Genomic DNA, 11092 nt, shown 5'->3' on the forward strand with positions numbered 1-11092 from the left:
TTTGTTAGACTAGCAGGGTTTTTGGTTGTCATAGCAAATCTTTTTTTTCCGTGATACCTACACGTAGAATGCATTACGCATTTTCTTCGTGCCTGTCGCCTCATTTTTCGACAAAATCTTGACGAAGAGAAGGCAAATTTGCCGAACAATAACTTTCTTGAGCTTATCAATAGTAATTTCTGTGCGAAAATGCTTTTATGAATATAAATGTGGCGCCTTAAGCGCCGAGAATAATGCAGAAAGTTATAAAAAGTAAACTTAATAAAAGATGCAGAAAGAAAATTCGACAGTTCTTAACTTATTCATTGCAATGTCACATATTGCGAGAAAAATCGCTATGCAGTTTTATAATCATACACTGAATATATTCATATATTCGAAGATCTGAAAACTTAATAGGGCAAGACGGAAAAAAGTGATAATTTCGGAGTTTTCCCGTCCATTATTCGTTGCGGTATGTATACTTTGTTATTTTGACGTTTCGCAGCTCTTGTGTGTCGGTCGTATGTCAAATAAATCTGTGCAACAAACACGTGAAGGATGTAGGCGAAAGAGGTGACTTATAGAGGATACACAGGAATTTTATACAGAGCTTTGTGATTCGCCGGGTCGAATTTAGTAACAGCAATATCAAATATAATACTCGACGCAATAATATGCGAGCCACGAGCGAGTATTTAGGATTCAATTCGCATTGCCGTTCAACGCTTTTGAAGTAGCCGTATTTATTTATTGCGCGAATCCGCGTTCAAATAATATCTCAAATATCTTTCATAAACACATACCGGTAGCTTTTGTACAGAAACGCAAATTAATTTCGCCTATTTCAAATCGACTGTGTATTTTATTCACATCTCGGTCATTTTGCGTAACTTCTCGGCAGATACATTCTCGTAATATCTCATGAATAGAACGTATGTGCAGTTTGATATAAAATACCTAATACCTCGTTAACTATTAAATCAAGAAATGTTGGTATTAATTGCAAATAATTCCAATTAATTAATTAATTAATTGCAATATGTAGTTAATTAAATATACGTACATAGGTACATCAAATATGAGAAAATTAATTATTTATTCCTGTATTATTATTTATGAATGTTAATTTTAACCGTAAAAAGAGCCTCAAAGGCAATACAAACGGTGATTTGCAAGGAATAAGATGAAAAACGGTGATAAGTACAATACAATTAATTTACAAAATGTACGGTAAAATACTTTGCGACATACCGAAACGCTCGGGTAATTTGTCTACTGCAGAATCACGTATTCCGCATACCAGTGGAAAGTAGTCGGTGTTAGAAGCCGGTCACTACGACACATTGCACGCTAATAAAAGAAACGCTTCAGGAAGCGCGCTACGGGTAATAAATTGCGCCACTAGTTCAAGTCAACGTATAACCAGACATTTATTGTGCAAGGAGTGGCATTGTGAATCCCATTCTCCTACAGTTAGATCAACGCCCGATAACATTCCAACCACAATAATATATTCTACAATACCGTCGTTTTTTTAATTTGCAATTTTTTATGTTCTGTAGTGCTGTGCAGTTAATAAAGTTAATTTAGTGAAATAAAATTTCATCCAATTTTTTATTTAACTCGATCATATATTTTATCTCAAATTTTAATTTAATTTAATTTTATCACGAATCTTATATTCGCTCGGATTTAATCAAATATATAATCTGATTAAATTGTAAATTCGAATGAGGGCAAATGCTACGAGTCATTCGCATAATAATATATTAAACATATATATTATATTATTACAAGTTAAACATGGTTCTCTTGCATTTTTTAGGCTATGCGAACTTTTCTCATATTATTGCTAATTCCGTTTTGCTGTAAACGGACATACATATTGCTGTACAAACTGGAAGCAGGCACAATCGACAAAGCGGAATTATATTCTTTAATTTAATTGTAGATATAAAATATTAAAAATGATACAAGTAATAGAATTAAACCACAAGCGTAAAAAAAAATAGCACGCACCACAAACGTTCTGATTGATGTACGAGTAGTATAGGAGGGAAAAAATTGAAAAGGAAAACTCCGGGAGAAGTAGAATACGTGTCGACGATGAAAACGATAAAAAGGTCTCGACTAGGGCGGAAAGTCGGTTGCATTCGATTTTTTGTTACATCGTTTCATACATTAAAATCGTCGGCTTCCCAATAGCTCTACCGCCAGTAAATGCCTCGAAATTGATGTAGATTAACCGATCCTTGAGGCTCGAACAAAAATTGTTAAGTAAAAAGTAATAATAAAATGCTATACAAAGAAAATCACCAACACCCTCGAACGTATCAATTCTGCTTCAATTAAGCGTCGAGATTAATTACGCGCGATAGGCGTGAATTGAATTTATGCATTATTCATCGGGTCGCGTTCAGCGTAGCTCATGGTCGTATCCAACACTTTTATTAAAGAGAATTGTTCGCATGGATTTCAGTTTTATAACAAGTTTATTTGCCACATTAAATTCTCAAATAAATGTCCCAAAATAAGTTATTTGTGGCTCGAAACAACTTTTTACTAATTAAAACAAGATTAAAAAGGTTTCACTATATTTTTATGCAACTGCACATATTTACATATGCGCAGCTATGCGTGTACACACATGTGTAAATAATCTATTAATATGTAATAATATACTTACATATGCACATAACTGTACATATTTTTATTTACTTCTTTTGAAGACTTTCTAAAAAAAATTAGAAAATTGAAGCAAGATTTAATTTATTACAAAATAATTTTAAGCAAAATTACGAAGTAAAAAAAATTGAAAGAAGGTATAGAACAATTTATGTTAGTAGCTTCTAATTTATGTCATAATTGATAACACGAGCGAGAATAGCAGTCACTCAACGGTTATCAGATAATCTAAAACTAAATATGCTTTCACTGCGGGAGAATATTAATTATAATGAACAAGCGGAGAAAGTATCCATCATAGTAAATATGACAGGGACAGTTCAACAATGAGTGTGCCTAATCTTTGTTTAATCATCAATTTAACGTCAGCGCTCATTTAGTATGCGGATCGTTAATTCGTGACAACTCTTTTACGGTTTCCCATGCAAGTCACGTTATCGAAGCCACGATCTCACGTGATATTCGAAAGTCCAAATTTACCAAACTTGTCGCGAACTGTCGTTAGTGAGTGCTAATTACGTGCATATCTCTTAATTACACCAAAGATTATCGAGACAAATCCACTGCGATTACCCTACTGGTGTAACATAAGCATATATGCGCGAGTCGCAAATACAAATACGATTCAAACATCGTAAAATGTTATTTAAATTTACATACTATAGAACGTAGAATTATGGAATATTTGAACACGTATTTCGGTTTTAGGTTAAGATAATGATATGGTATAATGTTATCTCTGTGAGCGTGCAAATTATCAATATTTCAAATAATCTTTTTCAAATAACCGAATAATGCGAAAATTTCGTTGTGATCCGCAAGTCCAATTCGGTTGCATTATCAATTGATTTCTGTCGATAGCCGCAAGCTGCGTGGAATTCACCGTCAATCACGAAACGTTAACGGCGTATACAAGTCAATCCTGCTCCAATAACGAATGCGGTTTACCGGTCTCCGGCACTATGCGCGATTGTGATTATGATTATTATAATTATTAGCGTATCATTGATGTAAACTGTGCAGGAACGACGTGTGTCCGTTACGCGGCATCGCGCCGGAATTTACCCGCAGCCCTCCGTCGTCGCCAAGCAGCCTGTTAATTACATTAATTAATTCAACCAGATATTCGCCGCACCCGCATGCTTTAAATATGCGATTATCCGGTAGCGGCGACAAGCCAGATTTCGCGTGGAGACTTTAAGCCATAATAAGCTTTAAATTGAGAGATCGCATAAAGACCGATGGTATAATTTCATAATAATTGAACGACCACGATGTGGATTTCTGTAATATATTATTAATGTGTTTGTGTGTTTCTTCAATTCACGACTGGACCTATTCAAGTCTGATTTAATTAATATGTTTGGATCGCTTTCGAATTAAATAGTTTTTAAAATACATTTCCACGATCGAGGAATATTTCAAAAACGAGGATTAATTTTCATGCATGCACACACGCAAGAATTTCAAACGTCGTTAATATTACAGCTTGAATGATCAAAGTTTGAAGAACTGGGACATATCAATAAAGGCCAGCGCGCGCGCACGCGATGAGCCCGAATTTCAAATATGTTTGATGTTATATATCTGTTAATTAGGAACAAATTTATCGGATATGGGAAATTTGTGCAGCGTATAATGTTTATTCATGACTGCGATGAATTTTTTTTAATAAAAAGCTTTAAAAAGCAAATTTTTTTGATTTATAAAAATAATTAATCTCTGTGTATCCATATTTTAGAGTCTACGTACATCTAATACAAGTCATTCACAGCTCTTAAACGTGTGGTATTAATTTCACGAAATAGTCGAGTAATCTGTTGAAGGACAAAACGATTTCCCATTAGAGAAACACTCTATCGGCAGCGGTATCCCCGACGTTGAATAAGTCGCGCGCAATTCCCCAAGGATCCCTCTTCACGAGAATTCTGAAATATCATATTGTTACATCCATGCTGCGAGCATTATTACGAGGCAACATTGTCTACGAGGAAGCGATATAACGACTAAAAAATATTGAGGAAAATTAACGCGGCTCCAAGAGAGATATCCCTGCCTTTTTATACGTAGTAGGTCGCTTTCTCGCTGCTTCCCATTATCCAGCCATCGTGTTCGCAACATCGGAAACTCTTTTTTCCTCTCGCTTCTCTCTGTTTTATCCTATTTTGCCACGGATGACCGTAATAAAGATGGAAGAACGGACCACTGTTTGTTCCGAGCGCGCCACGTACCAGGAATTGTTTTCGGCTCAAAAAGTTCAAGCGAAGGAGAAAGACAGAAAAATTAATAGAGCGAAAGAGAGAGAGAGAGGGGGGAGGAAGGCAAGGAAGGATGAGAGAGAAAGCGAGAGAATTAGATTCTTTGAATCTTGTGCGACATACGCATAGCGGCTATTATTCAATATTATGTACTTCAATAGGGCGATAGTGTAGTAGGTCATGTTGCAGATTTATAATGCACTTTATGTAAATTAACTTCAATTTTGCAGACCTCAAAGCGTCATCAGCCGACCACCGATAGTAGAGTTTCCAGTGGAATTCGGAGCAGACTTCAACTTTGCGAAAATTTAACCTACGACCAGTTTGTGATTCAATGTTACGCAATCTAATAATTACGCGACTTTTTCTAGAATAATTCACGGGAATTAAATTGTCGTTGGAAAAAATCTTCGCCATATGATTTTTCAAATATAAACCTCCCCTTTCAAATATAGATTTATCGAATTGGAAAATAAATTATCAAAATACTCACAGTTTTACGAATAAAGTTTCAGAAAATTTATAATCTATAGATAGCTGTAAAAGTGTGCTAAACCAAGTTAAAATCGGGACAATTTCAATGTGGTACTAATTGTAAATGGGAGATATAGAAAAATGTACCTTAAAATTATTATAATTTAATATAAAATGATATTCATGTCTCTCTGTGTGTGTGTTAAGAACGGGTTTTCATGCATACATTATCATACATTATAGCGCGCGTCAAATGTGCATGTTTGTTCCTTTTCCCGACGTCCCGTTGCGCGCATTAAAGAAAGCACGCATTTAATTGGTAGAACGCACAGAGATGCGCGCTATAGCCTTAAAAATTTAACTATATGCAAATTATTTATAAGGTTTCAATGTTTGAGTTTAAATTTACTGCGGACAAAGATACAACGAAAGCTGTCATCTCAGTGAAAGTTATGAGCAAACAAGCAAACCATAGTTTGGATTAACCAAGATAAGCTCTAGGATAATTATGAAATAATTATAAACCAAGAGCAGCCATGATTAGCATTTCCACCCTCTCTTAGACGATGTCCTCGTGCAATAATAAAGGATGAAAACACAATTATATACAAATAATATATGATAATATATGTGTACCTAAATAGGTCCGTTTTAAGCTTGCCGTTGAAGTTTGATACCGAAATTAGATGTTAATTAAACCAACTAAACTAAACTGACCAATATAAAATTTATAATGCGAAGGTAGATATTTTGTTCATGTTAGATATTTTGAAATTACTTAAAACACGTTCACGTGAGATGTTCCGATTGTAATGTATTATGTCACAACCTAATCGTTATATTAATTTTTAGGTAAGTATTTAAAAAAGTATTATAGTTCAGAAAAATTTAGGATATATTCACATTAAACAATAAGTTTCCACTAAATCTATTATTATTTTATAAGCTCGTCATTGCTTACGAGTTTATTTCATTTACCTGGTCAAATACAACCTAAGAAAAAAAACTCGATGTATCGAAATTCAGTCAAGGGAGAGAAAGATAAATAAGGGTCGCAATTTGTTCTTCTTACGAATTTCCGAAATTTACCAGCAATTGGATCATCCCTAGGCACCTAAATTAAACATTATTTTTCGGAGAATAAACCTAAATGAAGATTGACGACGCGACTCCAGGGGCGAGTTAAGTTAAGTACAGTTAAAACGGAAGTCGGGGGAAAATTCTGGCGTCACGTTAAATCCAAGCCTGATCGCAGAATTTATTTCACTCGATACATTCCTCCTTCTTCTCGGAACTACGGAAATACGACGAACGGGTTGCCGCAAAACCGACTACGTCAGATCAACGAGTGTGTTTTTCCTTAGTCGGATTGAGCGAATGAAAATCTTTTCGCGGATGCGCTCCATCAGTTTTCCACCGTGCTTCAGTCGACGATGAATTTCTGATGAATCCTTCCAATATCGGAGATCCCGAGACTCTTCCGCGTGTTTTCACTTAATATTTACTAAGGCTTTCCAGCTACCATTCATTTGATAATTTATCTGTGCATCTCCGCAACATATCGAGAGATAAAAGGTAGCGAATGGTTACTGTTGAAAATATAATACGTGGTTGTCTCATTCTTCGATTTTAAATTCACAGAGTCGCGAATTGCACATATCATTTCACTGAATTCAGATATTTAAAAAGTAAATATAATATTTTATGCACTCATGCAAAATCTTATTTCTCGAGTAATTCCTTGATACTAGGAAAAAGCTTTATTTAATATCCCAGTTTATATGAATATTAATATATTAAGAACAAACGCATTTTTTAATTTAACAAGAAATATTAAATTAATATCTAATAAAATATAGATATAATATAGAACTTTTAGAATATTTAATCTCCCGCTGTCTCGTTTGTCGATATGCTGCGCGGATGTGCACATATAAATTACTAACAAAAATAATCTTATACATGTTGGTGAAATCTGTACATAAGCAGAAAAGCACTATAATTTATGCATTTCAATTTACTTATGTAATTTTTCGTACTCATCTATTCTCAAGTTTCTTTAGTCACAGTATTTAGTAGATAAAGCACAAACAATTTTTAACGTATACCTAATTAGATTTTTTATAATAAATTTTAACACTTCTAATTTATATATGCAAAATTTACCAGAATCTCCAATTTACAATTACTTGTAATTTTACTAACTAGTGTGGTATTATATAAATAATTGTCCACTTAGATTCTAATTCTTGATTCTCGATATTAAAAATGATAAATAATTTTTTTTCTTTACTTTGCTGAGTGATAGTGATCCTAGTTTTTACAATAATCACGAAATATTTTCAATGTAGATATTACAGAGACTCGAGGGTGTAAATCCGAACAGCTAATCCGAATTGCAGAATTATATTTTCCATTTAACGCCTCTTCGCTGCCTCGGTTTTTGTTCGCTTATAGAGCTTCGTTTTCCCGCTCGGACTCACTTATCTGATGTAAAAAGTAGAATCCCTAGTATCGGGTCGTCGCGTAGAAACGTATCTTTGTAATCCAACAGACATCTTTGATCTCGCCAAAAGCGCTTCCGTCACTGACAAGCAGGGTCGATCGATTGCGAAAGGAAGGCTACGAGAGTTCGTTATTTTGCACCTTGTATGCGCGCACGGTGCCCCATCGAAGCACGAGTGATTACTCGTTTCGGCTGTCATTTCATTAACAGACACTACATGACTCGCGCTTTTGACGAAGACTATGCTCTGTGCTGTAGATTAATTTCTATTCGGCGCTTACGCGGCGGGTATCCTTTAAAAACGAGTTAATACCTTTAATAGGTTCAACTGTAACAGGCACAACTATAACAAACCCGATTTAATATCACTTCGACGATTTATATCACAGCTGCCAATAATTCCTATTCATTGAGGTCAGACGACCGGTAAATTAATATAGATTAGAATTTTTATTGGAACGTTATCGGTTATCTTGTTGCCGGCATCCTCACGGATAAATTTAATAAATCGCTTTAGAAGAAGGCTCAACAAAGAAATATAAATGCGAATTTGATGCACGTCGTGGAAACCTCTGAGTATATGAATATAAGTGTTTAATTTATAAATAAAAATCTCATGTGAAAATCACGGCTATCAAATGTATAAATCAGAAACTGTATAATTATAAATATATTCTTACAATTTTATACATTTTCATATCCTTTTGAATCTCACAATATTTCAAGTAATAAAAATTGAAGATAATAAATATTCTTTAATTGAGATACAGACTACTTTGTGTAGCAGACTTTTATGAATTTCAAAATAGAATTTTTTTATGAATAAACATTTTCTTTACAATTTTCTATTAAATAAATATTCATAAAGATTGTTTTAACACGTTAACTGTTACAATAGTCGCCCATGATTAAGGCAGATTTTTAGTGGTGCTTTGGTAATCGGCGTAATTAAAAACGCTTGCAAAAATGAATATTATTTAACAACATAAATGGCTAGATAACGAGATGAAGTAGAAAGTGCGCAATTTAATGCATTCCGAGAGTAGCCATATTTAATTGTATTACACAATATTTAATATGCTTATAATGTTGAGAATCTGTGGCGGTGAGACTCACTGAGCAGACAACATATTAATGAATGCTAAGTAGTATATCACGAAAGAAGCCGCGTTTATATCGTGTTGGCACTCCCACCTATCGAGAGACATTATCTGTTCATCGACCCACGAACGACAATTCAGATAGAGCAATAATCTTCGACATGTCCGACAGTACGCTGATTCTCACTACTTGCTACGCCATTCAATCGCGTAACGTGTCTCACCGAGATGGAATTCGCATTAATGTAACCATTAACTGTCATGTTTAACGAACATCGGTCATTATTGTAACACTGTTTAAACTGTGGCTTCCGTTGCATCGAAAAAGTTGCTCGATAATTAACGGAAAATTATCGAAAGACACTCCGTCGTGCGACAATTATTGCACGATTGCCATTTTTATGACGTCTCGACTCGCTCGCTTTATTTAACAGGTTGAACAACCGGTCAGCAACGCGTCAAAGGCAAACTCGATTCCAACTTTTCTTATTGGCGTTTGGCTCTAATAAAACAATCGCGTGCGTTTTGTCAAGTAACTAGTGAAGCTAATACTGAAGGGCGCGTCACCTGCTAGTAAAGTATATGTGTTGACAATTCGTAAAGATTTCGCCCTTTGTTACATCAATTCATCAAATCCCACAAAGTACAAGGACAGGTTTTCTTTTGCGAGAGAAAGTAGCGAAAGAGGGAGGCAATCAACTGTGAAACTGATCACTATCACCACAATGCATTATTAAATTTCCATCCGATCCCTTGCAATATTAATTTTAATTTGATTCCACCATTCCTCGATTAACGTTGGCGCCGTAACGAGAGAGACAATTAAAACAATTACGCAGAAAATTGCCAGGGTTTCTACATGCGTACAATTAACACGCAGACAACACAAGCCGGAGCTCGCGCGCGCGATCTCAAATTCCGAATGGAGTCTTTGCCATCTGATCCAGCGGAGACCGGAAGCGACCGCGCGCGATTTAGCGATGCCACTGGTGACCTAGTTCACACTAGGACCGAACGCAGACTCCGATTACTCACCGTCACGCAGACGTTCGACGATGATGGCGAGAAGGAGCGATCGAGAGGCAAGATCCGTCCAAGCAAATCGCGACACGACGTGTTATCGTCCTGCGAATGTCACCGCACGTTATTTTCGCGATGTACAAATACACCCGGCGTCCTCGAAATAAATCGCGACGGAGAGTGAGGCGAACCGGGCTCGCGTTCGAGAGTCCAAGCGAAATAGCCACTTGTAGAGTCGGCGGATGACCGGGCGCGTAAACCAGACTGGCGGGTTGATAAACAGGTGAGATGTCGTCGCGTGCCTCTCTCCCTCTTCCTCCAGCCGTTCGCGTTCCACTCCTTCCACTTTCACCAGTTGCACCCTCCCGGTTTCACCCCGGCGCATCTCACTCCCTCCCAGATAGTTCCCCCTCCTCGCGTGCCATCCATCTCGCTCTTGTTCAGAATTTGGGCTGCCCGTCTCGTTCCGATTCCCGTCACTCGCCTTTATTCTTCGCTTCCTCCACAGAGACCTCTCCGTCTCCACCGTTTGTATACCTTTCCCTTTCTCGCGTGCCAAGCACTGTACTCACTATCCCTCTCTCGTCCGTTGCCACGAAGCAACCCCCCTACTTTTCTCAGCCATCCCTCTTTCTTGACACAGCCTTGCCAGCGACTATCTTTCTTCCTTTTCCGCTTCTCTTTTCCTTCCATTCTAGACACCCCACGTCACGCATCTCCCTCCCCGATTCACCCTCTCTATTCCTCAATATCGCCTCGCTTCCTTCCTCACATTCGCCCTCCCGTTTCCCAACGCTGGGGGGCTTTCCTCCTTCCACGTTTCTCGATTCCCCTCTCTCTCCCGCGGTGTCCCTCTGGCCGTTCCACCCTCTTCAGTGACTCCCACCAGCTATTTCTCGATGCCGCCCTACCCACCAAGGTTCGTGGCGCGCTGTTTCCTACCCTCGCAGAGGTACAACCGGAGGTACTTGCGTGCGCAGCACGTCCATCGATCTATTTTAGCTCACGTACGCGCCTGCCAGGCCGGGTATATACCTGCTGCCGCTTCCACGCCGTACCCTGCGCGC

General features: G+C 37.2%; 1 protein-coding gene across 3 annotated transcripts in view; it reads right to left on the reverse strand.

The window, feature by feature from the left end:
• Positions 1-10851, reverse strand: part of LOC105569241 (BAI1-associated protein 3) — a 78387-nt gene extending 67536 nt beyond the window's left edge. For 2 of the 3 annotated variants that reach the window (XM_012025535.1, XM_012025533.1), the window contains exon 1: positions 10041-10851. The gene's annotated coding sequence lies outside the window, so the exon portion shown is untranslated. The remainder of the gene's footprint in view (positions 1-10040) is intronic. The other variant, XM_012025534.1, reaches the window with a different exon arrangement.
• Positions 10852-11092: the final 241 nt, after the last annotated feature.

Source organism: Vollenhovia emeryi, unplaced genomic scaffold (assembly GCF_000949405.1).
Source record: "Vollenhovia emeryi isolate VEMERY1.0 unplaced genomic scaffold, V.emery_V1.0 DF939125.1, whole genome shotgun sequence".
NCBI classification, from domain to species: Eukaryota; Metazoa; Arthropoda; class Insecta; order Hymenoptera; family Formicidae; genus Vollenhovia; species Vollenhovia emeryi.